General features: G+C 36.4%; 1 protein-coding gene across 1 annotated transcript in view; it reads right to left on the reverse strand.

Annotated features, from left to right (window-relative positions):
• LOC135135490 (protein cycle) overlaps nucleotides 1-20,749 on the reverse strand; it is a 101,350-nt gene that overhangs the window by 59,534 nt on the left and 21,067 nt on the right. The window lies entirely within an intron of this gene.

The raw sequence follows: 20,749 nt of genomic DNA on the forward strand, positions 1-20,749 counted from the left end.
CAGTTTACTTGTTCCTCACTTGTAAACATCAATTTACCAAGTCACTGTACTCACCATGAAAATGTCACTTAACTGGCTATAGCCTGTAAAAAATGTTACTGGCTGCCAGGGTGCTTATTCTCGAATCGTAGGAATCACAAAATCGGGAGAAAAGAGAGGGAATGAGAGGTAATTTCTCACGAAATTAGCTATACCGAATTCTTGAAACTGGGAGCTTATTCCCATCTCCTGGAAATCGTAGGAACATTGTTCTCTTGGTATTTTTCGGAAGAAGGATCGAAATTTTGAAGAAGGCGTTTGTAAAAGTTGTCAATACTCAACGTATCGTGTTCATATTTTGTTCTTAGTGTACTTAGTTTTACAGTGGTATTTAAAAGTGTTTCTTAATTTGAATTGTTTCAAAGTGGTTTAAATCAATTGGAAACAATTGTAGAAGGTTGAAAAATTGGAAAATTTTATTCTGTGAACAAAACAGACAAACAGTTTTAGAATAATGGATCCGTTGGACCCATTCGATCTGGCATTGTTTAATCAAGTCATGGACGATCTCGATGATGCTGATGAGCAAGTGGAGCGTCCACTTCGGGAACTGCAAATACGACATCAAGTTGATCCTTTTGAACAACTAGACGAAAATAAATTTATAAAATATTTTCGCGTAAATAAGGCCTTGGCGCGAAATATTATAGAAACGATTCGACCGTTTATGCAAGAAGCATCTCGAAGTTCCGCTATTAGCATTCAACATAAGGTAAAGATCTTAATAAATGGACGGATTTGCAAATGACGTATTGACGGACTTTAGGTACTTAAGAGCATTTAGGTTTTTTGGTTTTGGTAGTTATCAGGAAATTACTGGCACAAATAAATATGTGTCTTTGAGCCAGGCAAGTACCAGTCGGGCCATCAAAGAAGTTGCTAGTGCTTTATGTCAACCTCAAATATTAAATAATTGGATTCGTTTCCCGGCGAATCGAGAGGAACTACAACAACTTCGTCTTCGGTTGGTACTTATTAGATATATGCATAATGACAAAAAGATATTGGATTCAAACATTTTTTAGTTTTTTTCAGAAGCATCATCTACCGGGCATTGTAGGGTGTATCGATTGTACACATGTAGCGATTGTACGGTCTGTTATACATGATGGCCTATATCCTTAACATATATGTATATGTCAACAGAAAACAGTACCATTCCATTAATGTGCAGTTGGTATGTAACAGAAGAGTATCAAAGAAGTTAATAAATTTAAGAAAATTCTAACTTTTCTGTAGGTTTGTGATGAATTCCCGGCAGTAGCCATGATGCTTACATTTGGAGGCAGTCTGCAATGTCTCATGTAATGGAACAAATCTATCGTCAGGATCCTGAGGATACATATTTTTTAGCGGGTGATTCTGGTATACATATGAACTTTCTTAATGCAAATAAAAAACGTAATTTTTGTATATACTGTAGCTTATCCACTGCGACCATGGTTAATGACCCCACTAAGGAATCCTGAGCCTGGTTCTGCTGAAAGATTTAACACTCGATTCATTAGTGTTAGGAGTTTAATAGAGAGATGCAACGGAGTTCTAAAAAATCGGTTTAGGTGTCTTTTAAAACACCGAGTTCTGCACTATCGTCCCCAGATGGCATCAAAAATTATTAATGCTTGTGTTGTACTTCACAATATGTGTTTACAACATAGAATTCCAGAACCAGAGTTCGACGCAGAGATGGAACAAGCGGACTTAGGTCTTTATAATGATGACGAAATATATGACGATGTACAAATCGCCCATGTTAACCCGGATTTAGCTGCCGCAAGGCAGTTACAACAGCGTATAATACATCAATACAATCATTTTAACTGAAACTATTATTTTATTATAATTTATAAATGAACAGTGACGAACAAAATCTAATTTTATTGTCGGCCCCTAGTTATTTGCGGGACAGAATTGCAGTTTTTAGCTGTTGTAGTTCTTCCAGTAACGATTGTTGAACATTAACTTGCTGTTCGAGAAAGAATAATTTTTTGTTTTCATAATTTCTGCGTCTTTCTTCCGCTTGCTTCAAAATAGCGATTTTTTCTTGGTAATAAGACTGCAGGTACTGCTCTTTTTTCTCACTTATTGTGAGTAATCGTTCCGAAGCTTGCAATGATGTCTTTAATCTGTGGGTCTTGTTGAGCCGCCTAGTTTTCGTCACTGCCTTCGAATTTTTCACGGGAATTGTAGAAATCGTGGATGTGGAAGCTTCTACATTGTCGTTTATATGGTTATTAATACTAAAGGATGATGCTGCGTCAGTGTTGCCCTATTGATACAGGTACACTTAACTTTAAATATTTAAAATTTAATTTGTTGCTGTTTTACTTACAACTACCGAAATTCCCTCAAAAGAGACCTGTGACTCTGATACACCCATATCTCCATGTATATCTGTAGGAGCCATTAAATCTATAATGCTGCTCTCCAGTTGGTCCATTGTTTCTTCGGATCCCGGCCCACCCCCAGTTTTTCTTAAATTACTTGAAATGGAAGCAGCTTTGGCTTTGGCATTTTTTTTAAGTTCTGCCATACCTAAATTTTATAAACATGTACTTAGTTAGACTCATTATTATAACCAATATAATAAAATTAGCTACTTTTCGCCACTGCTCCCATTCCTTTTTACTGCCGTTTGGACATTGATTCAGAACAACGGTTACTTCGCTCCATAAATTTCTAGCGTCCTTATGGGTAAAAATATTTGAAAACTTTCTCGTTTTCAATTGGGGATGTTTTTCCATAAATGCCACCAGCATTTCTTTTTGTCTTGCGGTTATGGAACCACATCTCACCGCCTTTTTTGTATTACCTTCCATCTCTATCGAAAAAATTTATGAAAAACAAATTTTTAGGGGATGATTCATAAATTGCTCTCTATTAAGATAAAGTTTTACCTGTGATAGTCTATTATTCTTTGTCGAAGAGCGCACTAAACCAAGAACAAAAACTAATAACAGAAAAATTGGCGTCTTTAATCAAATTTGACATTTATAAATGATAGGCGTTACTAGGACAACAGTGATTAAATATTTTTATTGGCTGATGTCTTCTCTTGAAAACCGACAACGTTGGACATATTGTTCCTATTAGGAGAATCCTTCTTCCCTTGTCATTCAAGAATACGGTTCTGTGTACACTGAGAGAAAACCGTGTGATATGAACGATCCCATCCTATGTGGGAATGATCACATCGTGTGATTTCGAGAATAAGCACCCAGTAAAATATTTACAGTCCTGGGCGCGTATTCTCTAATTCAGAACCAAAACGTAACGTTTTGAAAACGCTTAGCGTAATGTGAGACGTCAAAGTCATGACAAAGCGACAAGCACATCGTCAGCCAATTTAATTTGGTATTCTGTATTGCCAAACGTTTTCCAATAACCAGTCGTTTTGAAAACGGTGAGCACTTGCTGGCAACACAGCATAACTTCTCTCTCAATTCTAATTTTTTTTATTGTTGACAATCGTGACTTTTCTAACTTTATCTAATGTCGAACACAAAAAAGCATTACTCCGCTTTGCAAAAGCGAATGTTATTAGAATTCATCGAGAAGAACCCGGACATGGTAAAACAAAAAATTTCAAACCAATATATAAGGAAAAAATGGGAAAATATCACGGAAAAATTGAATGCTACTCCGGGAGTTCAAAAATCGTGGAAAGAATGGAGGAAGGTGAGAATAATGTTTGCTCTATAAAAAAGTAATTGTTTAAAAATTCATGAAATTGTAGAGTTGGAGTGACGTAAAAAGTAGAGCAAAGAAAAAATCAAGCTCTATAAACAAATGTGCTACACAAACCGGAGGTGGGCCAAGTACTAGTGAAGCAAGCACTCGATCCAATAGAGGAAAGAATTTTAAATATGATAGGTTTGATAGTGCTTGTTGCATAATTTAAAAACAAAAAGACTAATTGAATAAACATGACAGGTGGAAAAACAATAACCGAGGGACACACCGACGTCCCTGAACCAGGGATAGATCTACCGGAAATAGCGAAAATGGATGAACCCGAAAATATGGACAAATCTGCTTCCAACGAAATCTTTATCGTTGATGAAATACTCATCAACGAACCAAAGGGCAGTAGTGACATAGACCCTGAAACGACGTGCGCACCTGTTTTAGAGAAAAAAAGTAATAAAAGGGTTGTACCTCCGAGGAAGCGCCAAGGGTCTGCAGGAACACAAAAAAATAATTTAAGAGCTTCAATTGAAGCATCAAATAAATTATTAACGATATCCAAGGAAAAAAATGAAAATAAAAATAATTATTATAAAGAAAAACTAAAAATAATGAAGGAAGACATATTAGTAAAGGCACGAATTGCATCGGTGTTAGAAAATCTGGTTGAATTGTTACAAAAATGAATGATATTTATTAGTTATCAAAGTTTTAAGTTGAGTTTAATTAGTTTAATTAATAAAATACAGTTTTTCTAAAATCTAATACTATTAAACGAGCAAAGTTTGTATATATATATATATATATGTAATGGGTTTCTCGAAAACGGCTCTAACGATTTCGATGAAATTTACAGGTTAGGGGTTTTTTGGGTCAAGAAATCGATTGATCATAGTTTTAACTTCTGAAAATTACAGCTTCATGCATTTTCAGCAATTTTCAGGCAGTGAATTATATTTGTTGCTAGGCAACATCACATGACACTACACGAACACGAGATTGTTTTATATGAGAAGTTTGGGTGACAGTCTGACAGTACGTTTGACGTACCTTTTTATCTTCAATTGTACGTACCGAAACATACTCCACTGTATAGAGGACGTTGAAATTCACCTCCTGAGGTGAGAAAATTTACCAAAAACTAAACTGTGAGCGGATAAAAGGCACACGAAAGTGTGTTGAATTGAGATTATTTTGTCAAGCATTCATTTCAGAGGTTCCACGGTCAGTGTCAACATGTGATCGTTTTCGGGGATGGGACCGTGTTATTTGAGTTTTTGGGCTCAACGTTTCGCACACTTTCGTAAATGGCATCTTCGGGAGCAGGGTTGAGATTGAGAAATTAGGAATAACACAAAAGAGCACGGTAACTCAGTATGTTAACCACACCAGAGGCGAAACTCTTCTGGCAGTAAGAATGTGGTTGTGACCTTTTTCTAGAGTCGAGAGAGAGAACTAGGAAAAAAAAACGACAGAGAGAAAACTTGGGTAACAAATGAGATGTCAAACAATAATTCCAGTTTTCTGTTCTTTAATCTCTACATGTCACTTATCAGTGTTTAAAACAAAGACTGCTTATGGAATTTCTTTTTTAATGTGTATTTTTAAGTAGCGCGTGTACTTCAAAATGCATACTATACGCATATTTATCTGTCCTAATCTGATCTAATACTACCAAACGAGCCGAGTGAAACTCGGTCAACCAGATATTATAACTTTAAACTTCAATAGTAATGATTTAATTATTATCATTATTGTGGTTACAATAATTTCTAATAAGCACTTGTCGAATGCGACGACCTTCTGCCAAATCATTTTGAAAATTTTCTTCTCTAGGATTTTCCTCATAATTTTGATTGTCCATTTCTTCAACAACAATTTCATCTTCAGAGGAACGTTATTGCCAATACAAATATTGTGCAGCACCGCACATGAATTTACAATTTGTCCTGCCGTGACCGGACTATAATGTAGCGTCCGGTCTTTTAACAGACATCGGAATCTGTTTTTTAATTTCCCGTGGCACATTTCTACACTTGAACGAATAGTCCTTATTCTGGCATTGTAATTAGCTTCAGGCGAACCAGCTGGAGGTTCCGGTAAAATTGGTGTCATCATCCACGCTCTAAGGGGATATCCAGAGTCGCCTAGTAAATAGTACCTGCCTCTGTGTTCTCGTGGGAGGTCCCGCAGAAAAGTAAAAATATTAGAATTTTGCCAAACAAAACTGTCGTGGGTACTGCCCGGAAATCTGGCATTCACATTGGTTATTTTGAGTTGTTCATCACAAATAATTTGGACATTTAAAGAATGATACCGTTTCCGATTTATGTACAAATGTTCGTTTTCGATGGGAGTAACGATCGAAACATGAGTGCCGTCAATACACCCAATAATACCCGGTAATCCAAATTTATAGAAAAATCTTTGGCGAATGTTTGTTAGTTCCTCAATTGTTTGCGGAAATTTAATGAAACGGTTTAACATAAACGGAGTGTTAAAGGCGTCAATAATTTCGTGAATTGCCCGTGACACAGACGGTTGGCTGAGTCCAACAGTGTAGTTACCTCCTACGTCGAGTTGGTAACTACCGCCGGCAAAAAATCTTAGAGCAGCAAGTAACTAAATTAAGAGATGCAATGATAACTTTTTCGTAATAAAAATAAATGTTTATACCTTTGTCCGTGTAGTTAGGCCGGTTAGTCGTTGACGCTGATTTAAAAGAGGTTCTATAAGCTCCTCGATATCTTCCACATCCTCTTTTCTTAACCTAAACAATTTAATAAAACGAAAATCAGACAAGTCAAACGGATCGACCGCTTCAATCCGAACTCTTTGCTGATTTTCACCTCTTTCAACATTTTCTATAACATTTTGGATTAAAAACTCATTCAGATTTGCCATTGCAAGAAATTATGATTTTTTTTTTTAAATGTCACATACGAAAACGACGAGCAAAACGCAACTTACAGCTTACCGTTTTCAAAACGGTCAGCGTTTTTGCGAATGCAAAACGTAAGGCAAATTGAGAATACCAAATTTTGAATTTGTTACGTTACCATGCGAAAATTGACGTCATAAACGCTTTGCGTTCTAAAACGCTAAACGCAAATGAGTTAGAGAATACGCGCCCTGGGCGCGTATTCTCTAATTCAGAACCAAAACGTAACGTTTTGAAAACGCTTAGCGTAATGTGAGACGTCAAACTCATGACAAAGCGACAAGCACATCGTCAGCCAATTTAATTTGGTATTCTGTATTGCCAAACGTTTTCCAATAACCAGTCGTTTCGAAAACGGTGAGCACTTGCTGGCAACACAGCATAACTTCTCTGTCAATTCTAATTTTTTTTATTGTTGACAATCGTGACTTTTCTAACTTTATCTAATGTCGAACACAAAAAAGCATTACTCCGGTTTGCAAAAGCGAATGTTATTAGAATTCATCGAGGAGAACCCGGACATGGTAAAACAAAAAATTTCAAACCAATATACGTCTTCCGATATAAGGACGCTCTAAGGGGATATCCAGAGTCGCCTAGTAAATAGTAACTGCCTCTGTGTTCTCGTGGGAGGTCCCGCAGAAAAGTAAAAATATTAGAATTTTGCCAAACAAAACTGTCGTGGGTACTGCCCGGAAATCTGGCATTCACATTGGTTATTTTGAGTTCTTCATCACAAATAATTTGGACATTTAAAGAATGATACCGTTTCCGATTTATGTACAAATGTTCGTTTTCGATGGGAGTAACGATCGAAACATGAGTGCCGTCAATACACCCAATAAAACCCGGTAATCCAAATTTATTGAAAAATCTTTGCCGAATGTTTGTTAGTTCCTCAATTGTTTGCGGAAATTTAATGAAACGGTTTAACATAAACGGAGTGTTAAAGGCGTCTACAATTTCGTGAAGTGCCCGCGACACAGACGGTTGGTAACTACCGCCGGCAAAAAATCTTAGAGCAGCAAGTAACTAAATTAAGTTAGTCGTTGACGCTGATTTAAAAGAGGATCTATAAGCTCCTCGATATCTTCCACATCCTCTTTTCTTAACCTAAACAATTTAATAAAACGAAAATCAGACAAGTCAAACGGATCGACCGCTTCAATCCGAACTCTTTGCTGATTTTCACCTTTTTCAACATTTTCTATAACATTTTGGATTAAAAACTCATTCAGATTTGCCATTGCAAGAAATTCTGTTTTTTTTTTAATGTCACATACGAAAACGACGAGCAAAACGCAACCTACAGCTTACCGTTTTCAAAACGGTCAGCGTTTTTGCGAATGCGAAACGTAAGGCAAATAGAGAATACCAAATTTTGAATTTGTTACGTTATCATGCGAATATTGACGTCATAAACGCTTTGCGTTCTAAAACGCTAAACGCAAATGAGTTAGAGAATACGCGCCCACTGGTCGTGTTCATACCGCCATGTATTTTAAACATTTTAAACTATTACAAGTTGAAATGACAGCCAAAATTGATTCAGGTAAATTTTCACTTACAATTGCTGCTTCTTCAGTAATATAGCTTGCGCCACACTCATTTCAATATATCGAAAACGATAAATCGAAAAATCTAAATGACAGGACTAGACAACACACTAAATGCTATGACAAGTGCCATGCTGACGTGCGTTTCCAAGGCAATACGTCTAAAGCTCATACGATGTTTCTTCAAATATTGAACCTTCTAGAGGTTTTAATCTATATTAATAAAAATGAATCGCCGAAATGTATGTACGCCCATAACTTGAGAACGGCCGCACCGAATCGGACGATTCTTTTTTTTACGTGTTCCTTATCGTCAGGAGAAGGTTTATATGTAAGAATATTCATGAAAAATGAGACCGGTTAAAGATAAAAAAATTTTAAAAATTTTGCACGGGAATCGCCATTTCGAATCAATTTAAATAGTTGGCCATTCCTGACGGATCTGTCGCCTGACTGACGTGTCACACAAAACTATTTCTTCCGTGCGATTGTGAAAAGTATTATTGCATTTCAAGTCGTTGTTTGTTTTTTCGTAACAAAAAACGTCGTTTATTTCAAGAAAAGTGTTCGTTAAAGTGAATTCAGTTACGCATTGCGAAAGTTTCTTATTAATTTTGATCTGCCATTCTATTTACCTATGTTCACTTTGTTGGTTTCGACAAAACCTCAAACTTTACCGTTATTCGAGGATTTATTAATTTGAAGTTTTCGATATTTTAAAATTCTCAAGACAAAATTTACAGATTTGATTGAAAATGTGAAAATAATTCTGTGTCGTTTTATGAAGTTCATTACAATGCCGAGAAGACGACAAGCTGACATAGGTCCACGAAGTCGATCAAATATGCAACGAACTACCTCAGGTGCAAATGGCAATGATTTATTTCATGGGTAATTCGGATACGGAAGTTGATCAGCGTTGTGCTCATAATCAACATAATCAAACATTGAGGCGAGACATTGGGTGGTATGGTAAGCATTCGGTTTTATTGTTCCTGATTAACTCAATAAAATAAATTCACGCATTCATTAATTTTTTTGAGTCACCCTGTATATGGAAAACGAAAAAATTTAAATGGAATGATAAATCACAAGAAGAAACTCACCATATTTTGTACATTTTAGATAGAATTTATTCAACAAAATTTTGTGGTGACGTCATAAATTTTTTTAGGGGGGACGACCAAATACATTTTGATAAAACATTTACCATGCTTATGATAATTTTAAAACATCTTTAAGATTTCATAGCATTCGGTTTTGTAATTCCTGAGTAAATCAGTAAAATACATTTACTCATTAATTTTTTTTTTTTGGGTCACCTGTATATGCAAATCCAAAATATATTAATGGAGTGATATATCACAAGTACATATTTTGCACATTCTAGATAGGATTTATTCGGCAAACTTTTGAACTGACGTCATCAAGTTTTTGGAGGGGATAACCAAATATATTTTGACTAAAGATTTATGATGCTCTTTAGAGCCTTAAAACATCTGCAACATTTCATAACATTCCGGTTAGCAGATTCAAAATTAAATTTCAAAATGTTGTTTTATAATTTTGATTTTTTTCCAAAAATCTGGACGTTTCGGGTAGAAACTCAATTCGGAGTCGTAAAACACTACGTTCTTTTATACAATTTAAAACCGATTTACTATGTACAATTTTGAAGTGACGTCATCGCATTAGTGGTGGGGATGATTAGACAAATTTTGGTTAGCGTTTTACCATCTACATGATATTCCTAATATAAGTACAAAATTTCACAACAATCGGTCCAGTACTTTCGGAGATTATCTGTCTAATAAAAATCCGGGATGGCAGACAGACGGACAGACGGACAGACAGACGGAAATGGGAGACCTATTTCTTCGTCTTCTAGGGATCATGAAAGATCAAGAAAAGGTAAAAGTAGAGAGTCGGCCGACGGACTCGATTACAATACTTCCTTTGCTTACGCTCGGGAAGTAAAAATATGAATGCAATGATAAATTACGAATATATACTGAAGATTTTTTGCACATTTTAGATGACGTCATCAAGTTTTTGGGTTTGATAAACAGATATATTTTGATTAAAAAGCTACCATGCTTACAGTAACTTTAAAACGTCTGCAATATTTCAAAATTTTCAGTTTTGCAATTCTTGATTCAGTCAATAAAATAAATTGACCCAGTGATTAATTGTTTTGGGACACCCCGTTTAAGCAAAACTAAAAAAATATTAATGCAGTGATAAATCACAAGTAAAAACTCATCATATTTTGCACATTTCAGATAGGATTTATTCAGCAAAATTTTCAGGTGACGTCATCAATTTTTTAGGGGGAATGAACAAATACATTTTAATAAAAAAATTACCATGCTTATGATAACATTAAAGCATCTCCAAGATTTCAGAACATTCGGTTTTGCAGTTCCTGATTAAATCAATAAAATTAATTCATCCATTCATTATTTTTTTTGAGTCACCCTATATAAGCAAATCTAAAAAATATGAATGGAATAATAAATCACAAGTATAGATTCATTTGGCAAATTTTGGGCTGACGTCATCAATTTTTTGGAGAGGATAAGTAAATATATTTTGAATAAAAATTAATTATGCTTATCATATGTTTAAAACATCTGCAAGTTTTCAAAGCATTCGGTTTTGCAGATTCAAAATTAAATTGTAGGTGAAACGAAGTTCACCGGGTCAGCTAGTAATTTATAATAGTTATTTACAAGTGAGAAACAAATAAAATATTGAACAATACACGCAAGGTAACGGGTTTTTACTGGCTCCAGAAGGTGACTGGCTCGCCTGCGGCTCGCCAGTCATATCCTTCTGTCCGCCAGTAAAAACCCTTTTACCATGCTAGTAATGTTAGATACTATAACCTATGCATTTTTTTTTCATGGTGAAACCCAAATCCCAAGATAAAGTATAGAAGAACCAATTGCATAACTCTGGTAAATCGTTCAAGATAACTTACAGGTATACTTTGACCAGAACTCTTATGCGGAGCCTACCTTAGGCGTCTATTGACTTCCACTAATTTTTACGAGGGCTTAACTAAAGACCCTTGTAAACTTTGTAATGAAGCGAATTTTCGTGGGCGGCACACCGTGACGCGTATCGCGAGAGCCGGTGGTAAATCCGCGATCGCCGCGCCGCCGAGGCGAATGAAGAGGATTCTGACTGGAAGTCTTCGGCAGAGAAGCAGTGTTGCTTGTGTTGTGTCTGTTTTTTTTTTTGAAAGTGTGCAGTTTTGACGTGCAGTTCGACCCCCCAACCTCCGTAAGTAACTTTTGGGTCGTCTACCCGTTTGCGTACTGGTTTTTGAATCGCGGCCCCCTAGCGAAAAACCGTACCGTTGTTTATTTAATTTGTTGTAGTTTATTTAATAAGTAGCCGTAAATTTTATTATCTTAGCCGTGTAGCTGGTGGCAGGGAATAAACCCGATTTATTATTCAAAATATTTCCAGCCGTTTTATTTTATTTTCTTGTTTTCGTGGACGCTCACTACCTGTGTTCCGTGTCTCCGGCTTGAGAGCAACCCTGGCGCTTCCCCGGCGGCCTGAAGGTCGCCGCCTAAGCTTAGGTCGGCTAGACGTGTTTTTAAATCAGCGACACTAGTCGGTACGCCGCCACCACACGTTATTGGCGAGATTCCGGACCGTCCGTCCGTCACACCGGAATTTCGTCGTAACTTGCTGCAGTCAAGATGGCTGGGAGGGGGTTCGTGGAGATGGACCGTAATGAAAATTTTACTGCCATCTGTATTACTGAAGACAGAGGTCCGGGTAAGTAGAGAAGTTTACAACGGTGTGTAGTTAACCCTCGTAAAAAGTAGTGGATGTCAATAGACGGCTGAGGCAGACTTCGCAGAATAGTTCTGGTCAAAGTATATTCATGGTACAAGAAGACATGGTATGCTACGTGACGTCACATTTCCTTGAAAACCGTGCTTGAAACGCTCTCCTGATAACTTCGAAAGCTGTCAAATGGCAATTTATCAGTGATACGTGAGGTTATAACGGAGGGTGAGATTCGGTTCAGTTTTTAGTCATGGATTAATTTATCTTCGAAGGTGCTAAGTTGAAATCAGATGCTAATAACACATGTTCAAAATTTGACATTGTTCGTAGTTGATAGTGATAATATGCAAGAGGCCAGAATTGAAAGTTGGAAGTCATGACAGCCACATGACATCACACAAAATACGCTATTTCAGACCATGTTTTCTTGTACCATGAGTAAACCTAGTTTCGCCTGTTACTATTTAGGTTTGTCTGACGACGACAATCTGGATGATCATGGCACAGAAGGACACATGTCAACTACAGTGGATAATAAAATCAGGTAGCAGCCCTAAATAGGGTTACTCGTTTACCTGTAATAGGCGCATTTACCAAATAAAAAAACCTTCAATAACCTTAACTTTCCAGTAACCTCCAATATAAAGATTGCTAGGAAATGCTTGTAACAAACTTTCAGAGCATAAGCATTACAAGAAAAGTGGCCGAAAATCTATGTACAGCTTTTTTCAAAAATGTATAATTTCTTTTAATCGCCTTAAAACAAGTATCACACCTTTTTGAAACTGCATGTATGCCAATTTTTCAGTAACACATTGTATTATTTACATTTGCATTGTTACATAGCAACAAATTAGGAATGGCAATCTGTTTTCTAACTATCAAGGAAATTGTTAAAAAAAGCAAGTTTATACTAAATTTTTTTAGCTAGTCACAGTCAGTAATAATTATTGAAAAAAAAGGCCAAATGCAGAATGGAAGAATAGACATGCATTTTGTTTGTGGCGAGTGTGGAGGCAATGCAGCAAAGTCAGAATGCATTACGTTTTCCTCGGCGTCGAAATCTTTTCTCCTGTGGATAGAGGATCAGTTTTATCCAAAAATCAGGAGATCGGACGAGGTCGAGATCCAGATATGGTCAATTGTTGAAGAACAAATTATCAATCATGTTGAAGAAGATTCGTCAACTAAAACGCGTGAAATTGCCCGAGTAGTAGAGGTTAGTCACTGGACTGTGTGGAAAACCCTACGAGAATTTTTTTTGTACCCGTACCACCTCCAGAGGATCCAGATTTTACGTCGGAACGATTTCACTTCTAGACAAAACTTTTGCCGATGGGTAGTGAAATCCAATAATGAAACTCCCGGATTTTTTTCTTCTACACTGATGAGAAATTAATGCTGTTTTACCAGGGAAGGAATACTTAATTTTCATAATACTCTTCGCTGGGCAGATGCCAATCCTCACGCGATTTATGAGACGCATTTTTAACATTTGGGCCTGAATAATAGGACTATATATTCTACTGGAAAGACTAAACGGAGAGAATTGCTTCCATTTTTTGGAAACGCACTTTTTGCCAGTATGTATTATTGGAAGATGTATTGGACGTTCGATGAAGAATGTACGATGGTGCTCCTGCGCATTTAGTTTACATGTGCGAAACTTGCTGACGAATATTTATAGTGAAAGGTGGATTGGAAAAGGTGGACCTATCGCTTGGCCACCCGGTTCTCCTGATCTTAATAGATGGGGTTATATGAAATCAATGGTTTATCGAACTCCAGCTAATAATTTAGAATATTTAGAAACAAGAGTTATGATGGCCGCAGAACGGATTCGAAACGAGATTCCTAAAGAGTTAAATAGAGTCAGTAACTCTTTACTCAGGCGAGCAGAAGCTTGCATTTGTGCCAATGGTTTTCACTTCAAACATCTGCTTTAATTTTCTTGCAAGTACTGTTTTGCACTTTTTTTGTTTTTACTTCCCGAGCGTAAGCAAAGGAAGTATTGTAATCGAGTCCGTCGGCCGACACTCTACTTTTGAATTTTCTCGACCTATCATGGCCCCTAGAGGACGAAGAAATAGGTCCGTCTGTCTGTCCGTCTGTCTGCCGTCCCGGATTTTTATTAGATAAATAATCTCCGAAAGTACTGGGCCGATTGTTGTTAAATTTTGTATTTATATTAGGTATATCATGTAGATGGTAAAACGCTAACCAAAATTTGTCTAATCATTCCCACCACTAATGTGATGACGTCACTTCAAAATTATACACAGTAAATTGGTTTTAAATTATTTCAAATAATATAGTCTTACACATGTACTTTATGACTTCGAATTGAGATTTTACCCGAAACGTCCAGATTTTTGGAAAAAAAATCAAAATTTGGAAACAACATTTTGGCATTTAATTTGGAATCTGCAAATGAATGCTTTGAAATCTTACAGATGGTTTACAGCTATGACAAGCATGATAAGTTTTTATTCAAAATATATTTACTTGTCCTCTCCAAAAAATTGATGACGTCATCTCAAAAGTTTGCCGAAAAAATCCTATCTAAAATGTAGAAAATATGATGAGTCTGTACTTGTAATTTATCATTCCATTCATATTTTTTGGATTCGCTTATCTGGATGACTCAAAAAAAATTAATGAATGCGTGAATATATTTCATTTATTTAATCAGGAACTACAAAACCAAATGCTTTGAAATCTTGGAGATGTTTTAAAGTTATCATAAGCATGGTAAATTTTTGATTAAAATATATTTGCTCTTCCCCCCTAAAAAGTAGATCACGCCATCCCAAAATTTTTCCGAAAAAATGCTATCTTAAATGTGCATTGTGCAAAGTATGATGAGTCTATAATTGTGATTTCATACTGCAATATTTTTTAGATTTGCTTATACGGGGTGTGTGAAAAAAATTAATGACTGAGTCAATTTATTTTATTGATTAAATCAAGAATTGCAAAATTGAATACTTTGAAATCTTGACGTTTTGAAGTTATTGTAAGCATGGTAACTTTTTAATAAAAGTGTATCTGTTTATCAACCCCAAAAAATTGATTACGGCATCTCAAAATTTTGCCGAATAAATTCTTTCGCAAATGTGCAAAATATGAACAGACTTTTAATCATTGCATTCATATTTTTTAGATTTGCTTAAACAGGTGACAAAAAAAATTAATGAATCAGTCAATTTATTATTGATCAAATTAAGAACGAACCACCCTATTTTCTGGAAAATGTGAGAATACGCTCGTGTTTATAACAATAAAATAATGATAAGGTAAGAATTATAATAATAACATTCAGAATATTTTGTTCAATAGAGGCTTATGAATAATATTAGTCATCTGTTTTGGGACGATAAACTCATTCAAATCAAACAAATGTCTACGTGACATTCTCCCGATGTAATGTATTCCCGTTGATAATGTGCTGTAAATAAATTGTTTGCACTCATAACCTTTTTTGATGACCTTGGCGCAATCAACAGCATGCGGGACATCAAACATTACGCACAGATGCGTTTTGCTATGACGTCGTTGTTTATAAATAAAACTGGGCGGTCGAAATTTATTCATCCTATCTACTCGTCTGAAGTGCGGCCTTACCTTACTCGCTTCTCGCTTCTCTTCCAATTGTGCATCATTTTTAATAATTTACAGAAATAGTTTTATTTTCAGCGAGACCGACACTTTGAAATTATTAAAAATAATATTATTATTATTATGTCGTGGATATGGATTTTAAAATCATCAACTGACGTTCCGTTAACGTTAGTTTTCTCATAATTTTCTTCGCGATACGTAACATTGGTTGCGAGCCACTGGTCTGCCATGGTCCAGACGCAGCGCATAAATTTCAACCGCCTAGCCCTATTTTTTTAGTATTACACTACATCTATTCAAACTGCTATATGTTGTATAGATTGACAAAATCGTTTTTATTCTACATTTAGGGATTTTGTTGTTTTTTGGTAGTTGTATGTGCAGCGCCACCTTTTATAATTTTAATAAGTTTTTCCTTCTTGCAAAAATACACACGTGATGCAGTTAGCCGATAGTGATGTAGCCATATAGCTGTGTGTGTATTAATAATAAAGTTAAGTTGTTGTTGTGCCAGAAGCGTTTTATTGCAAGAGGTTATGAGCCCAGGCACAAGATAAGTGGTACGAAAATTAGAAAATAGCAAGAAAATGGCGACAAGTTTCATTGCGAATGTCCCAAAGTTGAAAGGTCGGGAAAATTACGACGATTGGGCTTTTGCTGCAGAAAATTTTCTGATTTTGGAGGGACTACTAAAATACATCAAAGAACCCCAACCAGTGACCACTACAACAACGACTACAGGAGCAGACCAAGCAAATGAAGATGCCAAAGCTCGAGCCAAGTTGATACTAACGATAGATGCGTCGCTTTATGTACACATTCGAGAGTCAAAAACAGCGTTGGAATTATGGAACAAATTGAAGTCCATGTTTGATGATTCGGGTTTTACCAGAAGAATCAGCCTGCTTCGAACTCTCATTTCCATTCGTTTGGAAAACTGCGAATCGATGGGAACATACGTAAACCAGATTGTCGAAACAGGGCAAAAGTTAAGCGGTACAGGATTCAAGATAAATGATGAGTGGATTGGATCGCTACTACTCGCAGGTTTGCCTGAGAAATTCGCACCGATGATCATGGCGATTGGGCATTCTGGCATACCGATAACTGCAGATTCCATTAAGACGAAATTATTGGACATGGAAAGCGATACCGGTAAAGTAGGTAACGCTTTTGTTGGCAGGAAGTATGGTGTCAAAGGTAACCGCCAGGTTGGCACCACTGCCCAGATGTCAACTGTCTCTCAAAATGTCAAAAATATTAAGTGCTACAGGTGCAAACAAATGGGACACTTCAAGAATAAATGCCCAAATAATAGCACAGATTCGAAGCAGAGGTCCATGAATGCTTTCAGTGCAGTATTTTCGAGTGGGAATTTTAGCAATGAAGATTGGTACATTGATTCAGGTGCAAGTGTACATTTGACTGCAAACCAAGACTGGATTGAGAATCCACGTAAGCCCAGAAAGCAGGACATTATGATTGCTAACAAAACAACAATGCCAGTATTGTGTATGGGAAACCTACCTATGACGACAATTGTGGGAAATAGGAGGCACAACGTTAATGTCCAAAATGTTTTTTGTGTTCCAAAATTGACTACGAACTTGTTGTCTGTAAGTGAGCTGATAAGAAATGGCAACATAGTAAAGTTTGGTAGAGACACATGTAAGATATTCAATTCGCAACATGAATTGGTTGCTATAGCAGTTTTGGTGGATGGAGTCTACAAGCTAAACATCCAAGAACCGAAGCATTGTTGGCTGGCATCATCTGTAACAGCAACAGGCGATATTTGGCATAGAAGATTTGCACACATAAATTGTAACGACTTGAATCGAATGAAAAATGACAAAATTGTTATCGGACTGTCATACACAGATGAAGCGAACGCAACAAAGCAGAACTGTGAGATATGCTGTGAAGGCAAACAGTCTCGACTGCCATTTCCAAGCAGGAAGAAGAGGGCCAATGATTTTCTTGCTTTAGTGCACGCGGACCTGTGTGGTCCAATGGAAATTCCGTCAATAGGGGGTTCAAGATATTTTTTGATTTTTGAGGATGATTTTAGCCAGATGGCGTTTGTATATTTCCTTATAACAAAAGATGAATCACTTCAGTGTTTCAGGGAATTCAAATGTCGCGTGGAGAACCAAAGAAACCAAAAAATCAAAATTTTTAGGACTGACAATGGTGGTGAATTTTGCAGTGCAGAGTTTGAGAAATTTTTGAAAGGTGAAGGGGTTATTCACCAGAAGACAAATCCCTATACTCCACAGCAAAATGGCGTGTCTGAAAGATTAAATCGGACCATTGTTGAAAAAGCAAGGTGTTTGCTTTTTGACGCAAATTTAAATAAGACGTTTTGGGCAGAAGCAGTTAACCATGCTGTGTACGTGAGAAATCGTAGTTTAGCAACGGGGTTAAAGGACAAAACTCCATTTGAACTGTGGTTTGGTGAAAAACCAGATGTTAGTAACCTGCGGATTTTTGGTAGTTCCGCCATGGTACATGTCCCCAAGGAGAAAAGGTTGAAATGGGACAAAAAGGCAAAGAAGAAAATTTTTGTGGGTTACAATGATGATGTGAAAGGTTGTAGGGTTTATGACCCTAGCAACAACACTGTAACAACAAGCAGAGACATCATTATAATGGAAAAGGAAATCGAAAACGTGACCATATGTATAGAAGAAAGTGCAAAGGAAGGTAGTACACCAGAAGTATTAATTCCAGTGGGGGAAAAACACGATGAGGACGAGAATTATTCACCGAGCCATTCTTCAAATGAAAATGAAGAATTCGAAGAATCTCAAGAAGATGACTGGGAACCCAATATCTTAGCTCCACCCATAAATGAAGAAACCCCGGTCGGATTAAGAAGAACAGAACGAAAACCAAAACCCAAAGATTTTGAAAATTATGTGACTTATATGTGCCATTCTGTAGATGCAGTTGATGACCCAGTAGATGTTTCCAGTGCGATGTCTCGACCGGACAAGGAAATGTGGGAAAGGGCCATGATAGAAGAGTTACGATCTTTTGAAGAAAATGAAGCGTGGGAATTGGTAGATGCTCCAGAAAATGCTACTATAGTTGACTACAAATGGGTTTTTAAACGGAAGATTGATGGCGAGAACAAGGTAACATATAGAGCCAGGTTAGTTGCAAGAGGTTTTAGTCAAAAACCAGGAGTCGACTATGAAGAAACCTTCTCTCCAGTTGTTCGACACTCAACATTAAGACTATTGTTTTCACTAGCCGCGAAATTAGCTTTAGATGTGAAACATTTTGACGTAAAAACTGCATTTTTGAATGGTGACTTAGAACAGACAGTATATATGAAACAACCTTTAGGTTTAAGAAATTCAAATCAAGTACTTAAGCTTAAGAAAGCTATTTATGGTGTGACGAGCCGTCACTAAATTCGTTCACGAGAAAATTGTAACTAAAAAGACTAATAACAAACCCTCGAAACATAACTCGAAAATTTGCAAATCTTAATTAATTAACACGCATGTCCTAATCGGCATATAGTACCATTCAAATAGATAAACAAAATCAACTATCAATCCCCAAATGCAGGAACAAAATTCGCGTATTCGCAAATTGCGAATAATATTGCGCTTGCCAGACATTGCAAATAACTTGTACAAAATAATGCGCCAGAAACATCGCCAATCGCAATTACTTTCATCTAAAATTGTATCCAAACTAAAACAGCTGCAAACGAAACGCAGACGCATAAAAAACATCAAAGAACGCCGTCGCTTCAAACTTACTACGTCATCAACCCAGCAGTGCATCTGTGCACGCACACTCATCTTAGCCCTCGCTAGAATGATCCCCACTTCATCCCCGGAACTGAGATTTCATCAGCTTCCCATATTTTTACCATATAAGGAAGCGGACTTACCGATTGGTCGACGCATCTTCACATTTTCATGACCATATAAGGGCATATAGTACCACACAAAAGCACGGTTCTATTTCTGTCCAAAACGAAGCTATATAAGGGTGACTTTCCAGCAGAAAAGATTATTCAGTTCGAGTAGAAGTTTCTAGTTGTTGTCGAAGACGCTGCCGATTTTTTCGTCGAGATTTTTTATTATTTTTGCTGAATTTTGAAGAAATCCGAACTTAGAAGAATTTGCTGAGCCCGAGAGGAAGATAGAAAAATTCTCAATGCTGCAGCTGTGTAAGTCTACCTTTTAGTCATTCTTGATTTATCTTGCTTTCCGTTTTTTCGTCATGTGTTCTCGAGTTCGAATCGTACATGAGTAGCGTTTAGTTTATGCGTTTTCTTCGTTACGTTGGGTGTGAACAGTTAGCGCCGGCACCGAAAGTAATCTTTAGTGCTTCCATATGTTCCCGTTTGCAGGTGGCACGTTTAGCCTTGCGTCGGTTCTTGATTGTTGGGGAGGAATTTTCGATAAATTACCGTTTGCTTTTATGATAATTATTCCAATATTTCTGTAAATTGCCGATTTAACTCTTTTGCTTGCGACATAAATATTTTATATGCGTTTTTGGAGAGGATTTTTCTGATTTTTACCGTTTGCTTTTATGATAATTATTCCAATATCTCTTTAAATTTGCCGATTTAATTCTTTGCTTGCGACATGAATATTTTATGTGCATTTTTGGGAAGTTCCCGAATTGAAACCTTTTAATCTAATTTTCTTGCTGTCGATTATTTTATATTGAATTTTTGCCGTTTAAATATGACTCCGTTCTCTGATTATTTTGCTATAGTATTTGGAAACCTCACATTATATTTTATTTTAATCGTCTCATTGTATTTTAGCGCATTTATGATACTAATGTCCCAATGTTTAACTGCATGTATAAATTATGACTGTTTATTTTTACATGTATCTAACTGTCCAACCATCAATTTTTCTCGTGAACAATTGTTGTGCTCGGCATATTTAGCTAATCGATGTATGTAAAAACTCATTTATCTCTCTTTTTACATGTTTATATTCATAAGTTGTCGTAGATTTAAGTGCATGATTTTAATCCGTTATTTTTAGTTGTTCTTATAATCGGTGGAGATTTCTTTGAATCCACTGAATTATTGGTTTTATTATTATTT

This window comes from Zophobas morio, unplaced genomic scaffold (assembly GCF_036711695.1).
Source record: "Zophobas morio isolate AGI-343-1 ecotype UQ-CSIRO unplaced genomic scaffold, CSIRO_AGI_Zmor_V1 ptg000024l, whole genome shotgun sequence".
NCBI lineage: Eukaryota > Metazoa > Arthropoda > Insecta > Coleoptera > Tenebrionidae > Zophobas > Zophobas morio.